Source organism: Stenella coeruleoalba (assembly GCF_951394435.1).
Source record: "Stenella coeruleoalba genome assembly, chromosome: 12".
Classification (NCBI taxonomy): domain Eukaryota; kingdom Metazoa; phylum Chordata; class Mammalia; order Artiodactyla; family Delphinidae; genus Stenella; species Stenella coeruleoalba.
In genome coordinates, this window is record NC_137158.1 from 53,003,804 (window position 1) to 53,020,222 (window position 16,419).

Genomic DNA, 16,419 nt, shown 5'->3' on the forward strand with positions numbered 1-16,419 from the left:
AGGACGTCACAGTCTACTGGGGGAGACGAGTTAAAGAGAATGGCCCGAGAGAGGTAGGCATCACAGACACCAAGGATGAGGGGGAGCAAGCCAAGTGACTAAAGGTGACAAAATAGTGAACTCACTATTTTAAAGATGATGCAATTTAAATGTGATCAGAAATGCATGAGTAGTCAGATGAATTGGCCCTTTTCTGAAGCAGTGAACTCCATCAGATGGAAGTCCAAAGTAGCTGTGTTGTTTTTTTTTTTAACATCTTTATTGGGGTATAATTGCTTTACAATGGTGTGTTAGTTTCTGCTTTATAACAAAGTGAATCAGTTATACATAGACATATGTTCCCATATCTCTTCCATCTTGCATCTGCCTCCCTCCCACCCTCCCTATCCCACCCCTCCAGGCGGTCACAAAGCACTGAGCTGATCTCCCTGTGCTATGTGGCTGCTTCCCACTAGCTATCTACCTTACATTTGGTAGTGTATATATGTCCATGCCTCTCTTTCGGTTTGTCACAGCTCATCCTTCCCCCTCCCCATATCCTCAAGTCTGTTCTCCAGTAGGTCTGTGTCTTTATTCCTGTCTTACCCCTAGGTTCTTCATGACATTTTTTTTTCTTAAATTCCATATATATGTGTTAGCATACGGTATTTGTCTTTCTCTTTTTGACTTCACTCTGTATGACAGACTCTAGGTCTATCCACCTCATTACAAATAGCTCAATTTCGTTTCTTTTTATGGCTGAGTAATATTCCATTGTATATATGTGCCACATCTTCTTTATCCATTCATCCGATGATGGGCACTTAGGTTGTTTCCATCTCCGGGCTATTGTAAATAGAGCTGCAATGAACATTTTGGTACATGACTCTTTTTGAATTATGTTTATAATTCAATTATGTTTATAATTATATGCCCAGTAGTGGGATTGCTGGGTCATGGTAGTTCTATTTGTAGTTTTTTAAGGAACCTCCATACTGTTCTCCATAGTGGCTGTACCAATTCACATTCCCACCAGCAGTGCAGGAGTGTTCCCTTTTCTCCACACCCTCTCCAGCATTTGTTTCTAGATTTTTTGATGATGGCCATTCTGACTGGTGTGAGATATCTCATTGTAGTTTTGATTTGCATTTCCCTAATGATTAGTGATGTTGAGCATTCTTTCATGTGTTTGTTGGCAGTCTGTATATCTTCTTTGGAGAAATGTCTATTTAGGTCTTCTGCCCATTTTTGGATTGGGTTGTTTGTTTTCTTGTTATTAAGCTGCATGAGCTGCTTATAATCTTTGGAGATTAATCCTTTGTCAGTTGCTTCATTTGCAAATATTTTCTCCCATTCTGAGGGTTGTCTTTTGGTCTTGTTTATGGTTTCCTTTGCTGTGCAAAAGCTTTGAAGTTTCATTAGGTCCCATTTGTTTATTTTTGTTTTTATTTCCATTCCTCTAGGACGTGGGTCAAAAGGATCTTGCTGTGATTTATGTCAGAGTGTTCAGCCTATGTTTTCCTCTAAGAGTTTGATAGTTTCTGGCCTTACATTTAGGTCTTTAATCCATTTTGAGCTTATTTTTGTGTATGGTGTTAGGGAGTGATCTAATCTCATACTTTTACATGTACCTGTGTAGCCGTGTTTTTTAAATTATAAGCCTCTCTTGAGGATTTTCTTGGTAGATGCTTTAATAGTTATTAAATCTCTCAAAGGTTGGTTACAAAAAAAACTGGAAGTCTCCAGTACAGGCACTTGGCTGAGTATACATTGTCTCTGCTATTCATTATTATTGTTGTCATTGTTATTTTAACAAAGCATTAATAAAGTTTATGGTTGGAGTCAAGTACCAAACATACTCAAATGAATTTGTTTTGATTCTTCAAATTAGTGTGTAATCTTGATAAATGGGAAGATTTTACTTTTAACTACAATCTTCATGAATCAGTGAGATCTAGGTGTAAAATCTAAAAGCTTGTATCTTAACAATATTTGAAGCAAAAGAGGGTGTATGAGAAGGGAAAACAATCAACATATATAATATAGATGTCTTTCATTAAATGTTCAGTTATTTGTAATCCTTCCTTTCTTCCTTTTTCCTCGCTCCCTCCATCTTCCTCTCTGTCTGTCTGTCTGTCCCTTTGTCTGTCTCTATCTCTCTGTCTTACCTGCATTGACTTGTATTCTTTTCTACTGAAAGAGAGAATAAATCTCAGGTCAATTAATAAGGGTAAATAGTAAACAAAACTTTTTTTCCTAGTAAGGCCCTCAGGCCTTTGTCATTAATGTTGACTCTAGCCCACTGTTCTCAAATTTCAAGTCAACACTTTGCCATTGTACTCTTAAATAATAGGTTATTTTCCAATCTAGAAAATGGTTTCCTTGGTAGTTGGAAATTAAAGTTAGCTAACAAGCTTGTAATATATTAGTATTAATGTGCAAAGAAGAACACACGATAGCAAATTTTGTGTTCTACTTTTAAATGCTTAAAATTCAAAAGTTACATTTTCTTAAAGAATTTCAAGTTATCAACTAGTAAAGTCTTAAATATAATCTTTCCCACATTTTGGTGATTAATACCTTTTCCTTATTTATGTCTGGGATATCTGAAAATACTTTGCACTTATTGACATTATGGATTGTTTCTCTAAACTTGATGATTTGAGATTAGCACATGTGAGACATTCCTTAAAATGTGTGTATTGTCAAATCTTTGAAACTTTTTTGTTTCATAAAAGAAAGATGTTCTGATTAAGAGATTCTTTGAACTTCATTTCAGCATATGGCTACTTAGTTTGACAGATAATTTTACCTTACTAAAATGCTAAAGTACCTTTGAATCTTTTTTGAATGGAAATGGAGCATTTTCATTGTGAATATGTTTTGGTAATGTCAGTTGAATGAGTTGTTTAGAAATACAGACTTGTATTTTGTTCCAAATTTTATTTTTTTCTTGAAAGGATATTGGATATTTGATGTAATTGAGCTGTGCATCCCTGATGCATAGCAACTTTCAGCATGTGGCAACCATTTTGTCAACTGTATCAATAAATCCAATATGTGTGATCAGAAGATAGAGGTCTAATAAGGCATTTGAATAAATTCTGTTTTAGGCTGATGTGCTTTTAATAACTCTAGCTTTCATAGATAAAGTGCATGAAATACAAGCTATTTTAAGCATTTTCTCATGCAGTATTCCTGTGACTGTTCTCTATAAACATGGCCAAATGGAACTAGCCTATAAAACGTGTTTTATCTAACGCATTACTACCCATTTATGGCTGCAGCATGTGGTAGGAATCCAGAAACATCAGGTCTGCTGTTCTGATAACATTCAAGTGGACTCCAGGTGATAGACATGGCCAACTGTCTTGGCCCAGTGCCAATTCACAATGGTCCTATCAACCAGCACCCCTTAGCAGATTACTCTGAAGCAGTGAATGATCTTATGTGGAACAAGAAAGGATTCTGCAAAGTAGGCATTTTTAAGTAGTTCTCTCTGTGAACTAGAATGTGTCAGTAGCTGCAGTTCTTTGTTGAAAGAATAATTTGCTTTTTAGCCTCTTTGGTTTTTTTCAAATGGGATGTTGAAAACAGTTGTATACAGATACCCTAGTTCTTCATCCCACTCCCTTTGTACTCTATGCCTCAGTTAAGTTTCTTTTTCTCTTTTTGTTGTTTTTTTTTGATCAAGTGCAATTTTGTGTTAATTAAAAATATGGGTTTCCCTTCTTAAATAACTCACATTGGCTTGATTTTGATACTCTGCGGTAACAAAGACATACAGGGGGCAAAAAGGCAACTTACCAAAGAAGAAAATGTGTTGGTATAAACAGATTATTTAATACTGGATCTTTCAGTTATACATTCTCCTTTTACTTAGAAGAAATCCCCCAAAGAAAAGAATAGGTATCTATATATTCTTATTGAGAATCTTTATGTACCATATTAAATGATAAAGATTAATAAGCATATATAGGCAGTGTCATGTAAAACAATGAAAAATATGTCCTCTTTTTGTGCTGAACTGTGGCTCTTGCCAGTTTGGTTCTCTAAAGCAACTGGAACGGGAGAAAGAAAGCTATGCTGTATTGTATGTCTTAAAAATGAAAAACTTAAAAACAGAAACCACAACAGCCTCAAAATTAGGGGCAAATCTAGACCCTGAAATCAAGATGTTTTTGGTAAGATCAGCATTCAACAAAATAAGAATTAGCTGCAATTAAAGCTGCAATTAAAGCTGCATTGAAGGAGCAACATAGGTACGATTGGTAAATCCAGGATTAATTCTTATGTGGAGCAGACAGTGACATCAATTGGAAGGTATTTCAAAGAGACGTGGTCAGATTGAACACTTCTTGTTTTTTTGAGGAATTATTGTCAGAATATATAAAACATGTAAAACTGTTCATACTACAAGACAATTATACTCAGGGCTATAAAAACAGTAACAGTTATTGTCACTAACTGAAGGCAGTTTAAGAAGTGTGTTCATCTCCTGGCCCAAACCCCAGATCAGGAACTACCGTTGTTCCTGATTGGTTTGAATTAATACTAGATTGCCTCCTAAACTACATGGTGGTACCAGAATCGGACTTGCTCCACAGTTATTTCTTTTCATCTTAAATTTGCTTTTAGTTTACATTTTTCAAACTTAAATACCACCGATTTTAGACATTCTCTTCAGTATTCAAGACTTTATAGCTTTAATTTTATTTTAATAAGCTTAAGCATTTGCTTGATTTTTAGGAGCTAGGCATAGGCTCCTAAAGTAAATAGTTCATTAATTTTTATGTCAGCCTTGGTGCTATTTACACGCATACAAATGAAATGAAACTACCCTAGGGAACTTGTGAAGGGTCGGTTTCAAATCCATGAATTAATGCAAATGGTAAGGTTTCATCATTTGGGTATAAGCTATAAGCTTTGGAGAATGGAGAATAAGCAGTCAAGGTAAAATAGCCCTAGTGCCTGCATTATTTATGAAAATGAGATCCTGGCATTTATATTCTAAGGTCCTGTTACAGGAAATAGAGCTACCTATCTGTGCAGGTGTGCTCTAAAGGTCAATGTGTCTAGGATCAGCAGTACATGTGAGAGTAACTATTCTGCATCTTTATTCGGAGTGAATCCACAGGGTTTTTGTTTGACCTACTGTATTTCTAATGTTTATTGCTACCGTATCCGATAGCCCTACAGGTTGAGAGGAATCATATTTCATCCATTCTAAGGTGTCATCCATTCAAAGATGCATTATTATGTTCAGTATGCCACTAAGAAAGGAAAAGCACTTCCAATTAAAGTATGACTTTTCGTAACTGAAGATTCATCCCAATTTCAACAATGTGAAAATATGAAAGATAAAAAGTCACCTTAGAGTTGTTGAATTACAGTACTACTTTTATTTTGTCAAAACTGCTTGCTGGTTTGGAGGTAAGGCTTACACATTACTTTCAGAGGGCTGTCTGTTAGATGTAGACATTCCCTTTGGGGAATGAGAGGCCAGAGACTGTCTCTCTCCCATTAGCACATTAGAGAGAAATGTGGGGCTATTAGAGCTTTATGTGGCAAGGTGCTTGGGATTTCTGCCTCTGTATCTATGTCTTATATTTGCTGCCACTGAGCTTTAGTAAGATACAAATAGGTATAAGAGTACTTCAGCAGTGTTTCACATACTATTATTTATTAATATAGTTCTTTAATTCTAAATTTCCTTAAACTAAAAAAAAAAAAAAAGCAGTTTCAGGCATTCTTAGTAGAATGCCATAATAAGATATATTTCTAGGAACCTGGTTAATGAACAAAACCAGCAAAAACCCTGCTCTGCTTAACATCTCATTCTATTCCAAAAAGCTACTTCCTTAGCAACGTCAAAGTGACAACTGATGGCTTGGTAAGGATATGGCAACAAGGAATAACTTCTCCATGTTTAAGAGACTCAGAATTTCAATTTTTGCCGCACATACAACTACGTCGTTAATTAAAGCAAGAAGTCCACAGAAAAATGTAGTGTCCCAAACATGAATTTTAATAAATGCAAATGAGCCCAAAGTGAGAATAATCAGCTGAAGTTCCGGGGTAGAATATTTGTCTACTATTTACCTTGGAATTCATCAGCTTTTACTCAGCTATACCGGAAGCCTCGGGAGAAGATGGAAAAACAAAATTATTCCAGGAATTTGGCAACTAACAAATATACTCCATAGATACTTTCGATTTTAGTGTGGGGAACAATATAAATTCCATGAAGCCAGACAAAGAAAGGAAACAGCCTTGTCATCTCTTTTCCATTTTATTTCAACTCCATGGATACTGGCTTATTATTCCCCCATGTGTCTAGGAATCTGAGTTTTAAAATTATCTACTAAAAAATTCTCTGTAGGATTTTTTAGCCATTAAATATCAAGATAGCATGTTATTCTCACCAGGTAATGGGTTGCACGTTTTACCCAAACATGCCTGAATTGCCAGTAGATTTATTTCACATTGGTAGGCTAAATCCTGTTAACTGTTTTTGTTGTTTATAAGGAAAGGAGTACAAAGTTACACCAGAAAGACAAAACAATTGTTGCTAGTTAGTGGCATTGCTGTGAGGTGTCCCTTGTCTCAATATAGTGTGAGTCCTTGGTTAATTGTTTTTCTGCTCTAATAAACTGTAAACTCTGTAAAGATAAACTACTTGTTCGTCATTGAAGTAAATCACCAGCCCTTAGCACAAAGCCTGGCACATAATAGATGATCAAAATATTGAAACATCACATGGTTTGGTTTCAATAGCATTGACATGCGATAAAACATCTTTTCCGAATGATCTAGACCTGGTCAAATTGGAGATGCCATCTAGTGATGCTGAGAAACTCCCATTATAATCTGTTTTGTTGCTTTTGAAGTAACTTTGTTTTGTAAATTTTATTTTTCCTTCATTTTCATTCATTAAAGGGAATGGCTTTTGAGTGTAATATTAGAGATTAGACTGTTTAACTAATTTTGAAAACTGTGACTAAAGCTATGTCTACATAGAGAAAGTGAAAAAGGAAATGGGCAACTTTGGAGTAGACCTGAGCTAGTAAGATCAATTAAATGAGAAATGCAGTTATCCAGAACTATTAAGATAATTGATCTAACTCATTTTCATATGAATACTTTTGACAGTCACAAACAGGACAAAGTAACATGCTGTTTCTTAAATTGACATCTGCCTACATAGCAGAGTCTTATACACTGTTTTTCACTTATAGACATCATGTTTTTTAAAAAAATGTATTTTCTAAAAATACTCCATTAATGTTCCAACTAAATCAATGCATGTGCACACATGGATAGGGGTGTCAACTCTTTAGGAAATGAATGAGAATTTAGGGGCCAGAGTGACAGATTTTAAAGACTGTTGCTTAGAAAGATGAACAATGACTCACGCCCTTAAAAGTCAAGTGAATTCTAAAAGGAATCAGTAGAAATACTGATTTATACCACTCATACCCCTTTCTAAGTAGAATGTTTAAGATGTTCTTTTAGGTGCTGATTATACTATATATGCAAGTATGAATGCATATTGCAAATAAGGGTTAGTCACTCAAAGGAAAAAACATTATTTACCATGTAGTAATTATGATCAGGTTGGTATTTCTACATTGAAACATAATTATTGTTGGTTTGAATACAATTGTATGCAATTTATTTATTCAGTGAATATTTATTGGACCCCAGGATTGCATTAGAGTGCTACACAATAGTGATACAAAGACAAATTCATGTCCTGAAAGATTCTAGCTAAAGGACATGTCTTTGTATTTAACTTCTCCCCAAAGTTAATACACAACAATAATAACCAAGTTCCATCTATCATTACTTCTATGTTCTGCTTCCAACAGTAACACACTTCGGGGCACCCTCTGAGTTAGGTGCTCCACCTGTTTATGATACCTGAATATTATGGACATTCCAAGATTGTAATATGTGATTGGGGACAGAGGATAAACACTAAAAAAGGTAATAATATAAGGTAGCATAATTTGAGTCAAATGAATAGTCTGTGAAGAAATAGAACTTTGTGCTCGTGCTGGATCACTGAAGAAGTAACAACCACATCTACCTCTTTGTTTTTAATTTACTCTCCTGTCTCTTTTTTTTCTTACCACCCACTTAATTCACACTTTTAGTTTTTCCTGAATTATTTTTTAAAATGTTATCCCAGCCCATAATCCATCTTGCATATTATCACAAAATGAGTCTTTTATAGATATGCTTTGGCCCTAGAGTTTAAGTTCTACCTGTGTAACTATGGCATTTAAGGTAGTTCAGAACCTGGCCTGGCTGCAGTACTCATTCTCATTTACCTTTGCTTCATCCAGAAGTGCTAAATTTCTTTTCTGCTTATTGCAAAAAAGAATTAGAGTTATCACGAAAACAACTTAGCGAGAGAATTGACAACCTTTGCAGTGTTATACTGTGTTTGAACTTGCAAATCCACTGAGAATGAGACAGGCCTTCGGATGGATTATAAATAGGCTTTGGCAGGCTTTGAACTGCCCACACTGTGCTCTAAGATTTGAGCAGCGCTCTGCTGGCATGCTGAACCAACTTAAGCTCTGATGTGAGTTATAAAGAACACAAGGATGAGTGGCTCTGTTTGGAGCACTGTGTTAGCCAAATAGGTAAAATAATTCATGGTTAGACTTTCTCCTCACATTCCTTTCAGAATTATTCTGATATCCTCTCTTGACCCAAAGCAGGTAAATTCCACTCTTCTTGATGGAAATGATCTCTTACTATTTAAAAGAACAACATGAGGTTCCAAGATTTATTTCATTGTCAGTTATCTATGAAAAGGTGATAATATCACAGATATAAATAGAGATCCAGAATCACGCTTTCATACTTATTAATTGATGGCATAAGTTTGGACACTTACACGTGTTACGGTTTCTAAAAAGCACTCACAATAATGTGGAATGATCTTACATTTTCAAAACTAATATTCTTGCCATGGCTATATATACATAAATGTAACGTTAATATGTACTCAACATTAAAGAATCCAAATACCATCTTTGATAGTACCACCATCTCCTACCACTTGATGTTCTCATCTTTGGTAATACCAGACTTGAACTTCTATTGAACTTTCTGATAGAATGCAATTGTTTACTGAACACTTTTCTGTGAATCACCTAATATGTGTCTGATACTGTTTTACTAATTGGGTGTCTTATCTCTATGGACATTGATAAGACATGTGACCAAGACCAGGCAGGTTTGGCAAAGTAAGTGGGAATGACCCAAAATACACTCTGTAGGGCCAAGCAGATGAGGTGTTGGGGGAAGATAAATGCCCACAGCCTAGGCCTGTGGACTTTCAGTGGTGCAGAGAAGTGACCAAAAACAGTGTACAAAGGGCACAGCATCCTCAGAGCAGCGGTACAGCTTCAGGGGCTCTAAATGAGGCAGCAGGGATCCCAGTGGGTCTATGTCCTTCAGCAGTGGGACATACAGAGATGTCTAGATGTCAATGAGACAGGCGATCACTATCAGGCTTTGGCCAGAGCTCTAGACTTCAAAGACGGCATGCAGAACTAGACTGGAAATGGAGATAGGAAATTCTAATACTGACTAGAGCTGAAAGTTCATGGAGAAAATGTGGATGGACTTTTCAGCAAGTCCATAATTTGTGTGGAGTAAAACACTGAGCTTATTCCAGAGCATGTAATAACATCTGCTAATTATTTTCTTAGTCACTAACTTTATTAGGTAAATGATTTTCCAAACTGGTGACATGAGCCACTTTTAATATCTTGGAAGGGAATGTTTCGACGCTCTGCCCATGTCAAGTCTCCTGTGGGGGCCTGTTTTAGCCAGTCGGGTGGTTTAGCTGCGGTTCTGTTCAGATGCGTGAAGAACCAATTAGAATATGTCCTTTTATTCTAAGACATCTGGTTATATGATCTTCAGTGAAGAGAACTGAAGCCCAAGAACATTCAGATAGGTGTTTGAGAAAGAAAAGCACCTACTTCAGTAACTACTTGACAGCAATAAAAATCAAAGAAGGAGGGAAGTTCAAAAAGAGGAAAGAAAAGGAAAAAGGAAAGCAAGCAGAAAAGGGAGAGGGAACGAAAGAACTGAAATTGATCAACGATTCTGCGTCAAAAGTCAACAAAGATTGAAAGAATGTTCAGGAAAACAGAATAACATATTCCCATCTGTCTAATTTAGACAAATGAATTCTTCTGTAAATAGTCTTGCTCATAATTTTTGCAAAAAAATGTATGGAATGACTACAAATATTTGCAGACATCTAAAATATACTACTATAAATGTGTTTTTCTTAGAAACCAGTTAACGTTTAAGCTTTATTTAAATATATGTGTATTATATAGTGTTTTATAGTGCTTTATGTATGTATCTTCTTATATATGCCATATGCTATGTCATAGTCATTTAATGTAATATGTCCCCTAGTATTAAGTATTGAAATACTTAATATCTGTGTTCGTCTCAAATATCATTGCCTTTTTTTTTTTTTTTGCGGTACGCGGGCCTCTCACTGCTGTGGCCTCTCCCGTTGCGGAGCACAGGCTCCGGACGCGCAGGCTCAGCGGCCATGGCTCACGGGCCCAGCCGCTCTGCGGCATGTGGGATCTTCCCGGACCGGGGCACGAACCCATGTCCCCTGCATCGGCAGGCGGACTGTCAGCCACTGGGCCACCAGGGAAGCCCTCATTGCCTTTTTATCTATTATTTTTGCACCAAGTCTGGCAAAATGCTTACTTTATTTGGAGATATAGTAGTCATTAAAATAACAAAAATAGGACTATAATCTTGTATATTTCTATTGTTAACTCCAACCATTTGTTTCCTTGCAGGGAATTCCTAATTGAGTCTATTAACATATGATAAATAATTGTAGTTCTTACAGTCTGGTATGGTTTTAACAGTGTGACAACAGGACAAGGTTCAGGAGATATGGTTTTTGGTACTATATATTTATGAAGCCATTTCAACCACTTGGACATTCTGTCACCAATCCCATCAATCCCTCCTGACTCTTATAACTGTTCCCTTTTCATTCCTGCTGTCACTCCTTGAGACAAGCCTTTGTCCTCTCATGGCGAAGACTCCTGTGATAGACTCTCCTATCAGTTCCCCAATTTCTTTCCCCGCTCATCCATGCTAACACTCCAACAAGGTCAGTCTGTTCCAAATGCTGCTCTTCTGTGTTGTTTGTGTAGAATTTACTTTAGATCCTGCTTCTGTCTATATGCTGTAAAAGCCTAACAGTGTTTAAGGAGGAAACTCTGAGATGCTCCCTAGAGGAGGGTTGGTTGAGATTTTTAAAAAGGAGGTGCACTTTTGCAGGGACTTTCAGAACAAGTAGAATTTACACAGGAACATATTCCAGGGAAGAATAATGTCTTAGGTTTTATTTATGTTCAGGCCACGTCTGAGAATGCTAACCACTCTGAGAATATAGATTAAAGTTAAAATACACACATCACGAATTGTGATTGGTTCATCATGATATCAATTCACTGAGTCATAACCACATTTTTCAAAATGAAACTGCAGAAAATATCAAAATAGAACAGAATAAGATATTTTAGAATAAAAGATTTAACAAGTGTAATGACTGTTTTGTGAAACTTTGGTTTCATGTTTTAAAAATCTTATTTGTTCTTCATAAAGTGTATTTTCGGTGGCCTATTGTTAAAAATGTGTGAAAGCTGCTAATTTAAAGCATGTGGGCATTTCCCCCCCTACTTGGTTACTGGCATAGCTGTTGGTTGGAGTTTAGTAAATACTTAGATTTTATCACAGTTATTTTGCAGTATGTGCTTTTTAAAGCAAGATTTGAATGTATTTCTATTGTATCTCTATATATTTTTACACAGAGTGCATCTCTGACTTTATCATAGAACAAGTGGGAAATTGAATTTGTTTTACAGATTTACATTTATAGGCAGTTTGGAATGTACTTATTCTCTCTCCCACTGTACCTGTTCCCCTCCCCCCTTTTCTTTCCTGACTAATAATTACTGAAATGCTAAGCACTTTACTTATATGGTATCTGATTTAATCCTCTCCCCCTGAGGTGTTTATTATTATTCCCATTTTACAGATGGGGCTATTAAGGCTTTAGAGACTTGACAGTAGCTTTTCTAAGGTTACCCCATTAGTATGTGAACCAGCTGGAAGTTGAACCAGGCAGTTTGACTCTAGAGCCTGTCATCTTCACTGACTTTTTTTTTTTTTTTCAGATTCAAAAGACCAGGTTGGGTCAGTATACCAACGCTTTTTGAATCTATTTGCCCCGAACACAGGGAACACAGGGAAGGAGGGCACTGGAGGGTCTCCATTCCACTGACTTGCACTCTACCCAGCCAACTCCATGTCCTCGTGTATCTGGGACTTTGAGTTTGGAGATTATAGGTTAAAAAGGGAAAGAAATGAATAGAGAAAAAAGATTGAAAGGGAGTTGTGCACCTGATAATTCAATAAAGAGCAAATAGACAATGGCACATAGAACCATATCCTGTTTAAAACCCTCGTCCACCATGTCCTGCTGGCCACGCTGACCCAGCGATGACCCATGAGTCAATCCAGGGCAGAAGGTACAGCTAGGGTGAAGAATACTGGGTTTTGTTGTTTTTTGAAACTCGAGCTCTCCAACGGCTTTGCTTTGGTCAGATGCTTTGAATGGTGTCAACTGGGAAATGTGATCTTTCATCTCACGCCTGCTCATCTTTCCTCCACACTCTGCGTGGCCACTGTCTGCCTTCCCAGGGTATGTTTACAAGCTTCACTTCCTTTTTTTTTTAACAACTAAAGACCAGAACTGGTGTACAAGCCAGACAAAATGTAAACACTTTTGTTCAAAGGGAGCCAGGTAATCCTAGGTCATGACTTCTTTCAAAAATAGAACTCTGTATTATGTACGTCTCTTTGTAAAATATTTGAGAATCACAGTGAATGCAAAAGGCATTGTCATATCTTTTATTCCCTAAAGAACTTAGTCTGCCCCAGGGCCCTTTGGGTAGGAGAGGAAATGGCCTGTGTGAAGCAGTTGCAGAGAATCAGCACAAATCCCATTATGAGGCCTTAGAGATGACCAGCCTTAAGCCAGTTATTTAGAAGTCGCAGGGACTGTGGCAAAGTGTATTTGCTGGGATGCGTGTTTATAAAAACTCATGCTGATCCTCTTGCTTCTAAAGGAGATGTTCAATGACTAGAAAGTGGGTCATGCTTTAAATCTCGCATTTGTCATCCTGAAAAGTGACCCTGCTAAAAGGCAGTCTTGGCAACATTAAAATTGACACTTGACCAACCAGATCAGGTGAACTCATTAATGCAGGCCCACTGAACAATAACGGGCGATCCTCAGATGGACGCTTTGAGGGCCTAGCCTGTGTATGTAACTGCCAACGAATGGGCACGTTGGCACGTGGCCAGTCACTGTGGCTTTTCTTGGAGAAAAGGTGATAAGCTTGTCATGAGACTCGGGCATGTGCTTTGAGATGGTTTTCCATATTTCTGCACACGAAAGAAAAGTTTATATTAAAATTTAAAAGAATTAAAATACATTCCTGGACTGTACCAGATATGCCAAACTTAATACTCACGATCACAAACTTACTCTGAACACTTGTAATCCTGAAATGCAAAGCTTTCTTTCCCGTCTCTGGTTTAATTTGAGGCGCCTATTTCTCATATTCTCTCGCCTCTTGTCTATCGCCTCTTGTCTGTGTCTCTCTAAAGATTGCCCAATCTACTTATTTATCTAGCTGTCTAGCAGCCTTACATTTTCAACTGATATTGAGAACTTATGTTTTGCATGCATATATGGTAAGCAGTCATCAGAGCTGATTATTGCATTCTAAGGAAGATCTAAGTCTTGAGTAGTCTGCTTTATTTTTTACCCTATCACAAAAGGGGTGCGTCGTTCACAAATCCACAGCAGCAATGCTAGGCAGCAGCTTAAGAGGACCTGTCACTCCACACCTTGCAATGCCCTTCCCTCACCCTCTGCATTGACACCTGCGGATTGTTCTTTTGCCAAATGGGTACTCCTGACTTTCACTCTATTTCCACACTTCTTTATACCTCTGATAACAGAAATTAGTTTATGGTTAGGTGCAGTTGCTTTATGTGCAGACTTTCCTAATTCTAGTTAATTGCTTTGTTTTTTTAATAAAACAAATAGGAATGCTGTGAATAAATCCAGGCCATGCATGGTACTGAGTAGGCTTTCAAACCACTTTCCCAGTGCTTTTTGGAAAGGGTCCATTTTGTTGTCTGCAGTCTCTGTATGTCTGTCTCTCTCTCTCTCCCTCTTTCTCTCCCTGTGTCTCTCCCCGTCTCTTCCTCTCTCACACCCACTTCTGCACACAAACTGCGAGCATTTGCCCATAAATCTTTCACTCTGTTTCACTAACAGTTAATGTGTCCTAACAAGTAGCATGTGTAATTTAAAGGGGATGGTGTGCTTTTTATATCCCTTCTCAATATTCAGTAATTTGAGATCAGAGTCATAATATAAGGTATTAGCAGTACTATATAAATGTACACTCATTTACTTGTTGTCTCATGGCAGTTTTAAAAGTATGATTTGTGGGGGGCTTCCCTGGTGGCGCAGTGGTTGAGAGTCCACCTGCCTATGCAGGGGAAATGGGTTCGTGTCCCGGTCCGGGAAGATCCCACATGCCGCGGAGCGGCTAGGCCTGTGAGCCATGGCTGCTGAGCCTGCGCGTCCAGAGCCTGTGCTCCGCAACGGGAGAGGCCACAACAGTGAGAGGCCCGCGTTCCGCAAAAAAAAAAAAAAAAAAAAAAAAGTATGATTTGTGGATCTTTCAGGGAATCGGGAAGGTCAAACTCTTCCGAATAATACTGAGACATAATTTACCATTTTCACTTTGTTGACACTTGTACTGATGGTGCAAAAAGTAGTGATAATATGGTCACCTTAGCGTGAATCAAGGCAGTGGCACCAAACTGTACCAGGCACTGTGTTCTTTACCACTATGCATTCACAGTACTTGCAGTTTTTTTTTAAAAAGGTGTTTCACTTAAATCTTTGAAGCAGTAAAAATTATAAATTTTGTTAATCCTTAACCCTTGAGTAAACATCTTTTTAATATTATGTGTGACGAAATAGGAAGCATGCATAAAGCACTTTGTGTACTGAAGTATGATCGTTGTCTTGAAAAACACTTGTGCAGTTGTTTGAGTTGCAAACTGAACGAGATTTTTTTTCCATGTCATCACTTATACTTGAAAAACAATTGACAAACTGATTATTTAGACTTGGGTATTTTCAAACATTTTCTTGGACATGGACAAAGTGAGTTTGTCACTTCAAGGAAGACGACTGACAGTATTCGTTGTCAATGATAAACTTGAGTTTTCAGTTTTGGAAAATGAGTCTCTGCCATCAGTTTAGCACCTTCCCAGTATATGAAGGCTCTTCTGATGCGATGGATGATGACATTAATAAGTATGACTTTTAAATATTGTTTAATGAAATGAGTCATCTTTTAGAAAATCTGCATAATTCAGCAAACCATTATTTTCCAATTACTAGTACAGGATATTACAAAATTGTTCATGGACAAAAAGTCCATTCAGAGTGTGAGATATGACAACTGATTGTAATGTTACAAAAATGTTATTTAATATAGTTTCAGATCCACGTTGCAACTTAACCTTTAAAGAACTACAACTTTTAATTTTTGGTGTAGTATCAAAGAATATTCAAAGGCTATTCTAATATTCCTCTTTTTCCAGCTACATGTCTGTGAAGCTAGATTTTCTACACATTCTTCAAACAAAATGGCATAGGGAATGGAGAACGAAATATGAGAATCAAACTTTCTTTATTAAAACCTGCCACTTTAAGATAGGCAAAATATAAAAATATAATACTTCTTGCCTATTTTAATTTAGGAAGACAGTTATTTTTCATAAATATATTAATATATAATAGGTTTATTTTATTAAATACATGTTTAAAATTTTCTAATTTCTGATATGGTAAATATCAATATATATATAATCTACATAAACCACTTCTGGATCCTCAGTGGTTTTTTTTGTTTTTTTTGTTGTTTTTTTGTTGTTTTTTTTTTTTACAGTGTAAAGGGGTTCTGAGACCACATAATTTTGAACACCTGGTGTAACATTTTCATATTGAAGTAACTGATTTATTTTCAACATAAAATTATAAAGCATGATAATGGAGATTACTCAGTCAGCAAAGAAATTAAGTTGATTTAACAGAAATATAGAATTTAACAGAAATATACAAAGTCAGGTAATCTTCTATGGAGGGTAATACCTTGCCATAGTCTAACTATACAAAATCTCTTGAAAAAAATGTCCTCATCCAATGTAGAGCACAAGCTACTTAATACGTTTCCCCTTATCGTTCCCAAGTCAGGCTGCATCAAAGAA

General features: G+C 36.8%; 1 protein-coding gene across 1 annotated transcript in view; it reads left to right on the forward strand.

The window, feature by feature from the left end:
* NKAIN2 (sodium/potassium transporting ATPase interacting 2) overlaps positions 1–16,419 on the forward strand; it is a 966,228-nt gene that overhangs the window by 170,820 nt on the left and 778,989 nt on the right. The gene's annotated exons all lie outside the window — the stretch shown is intronic.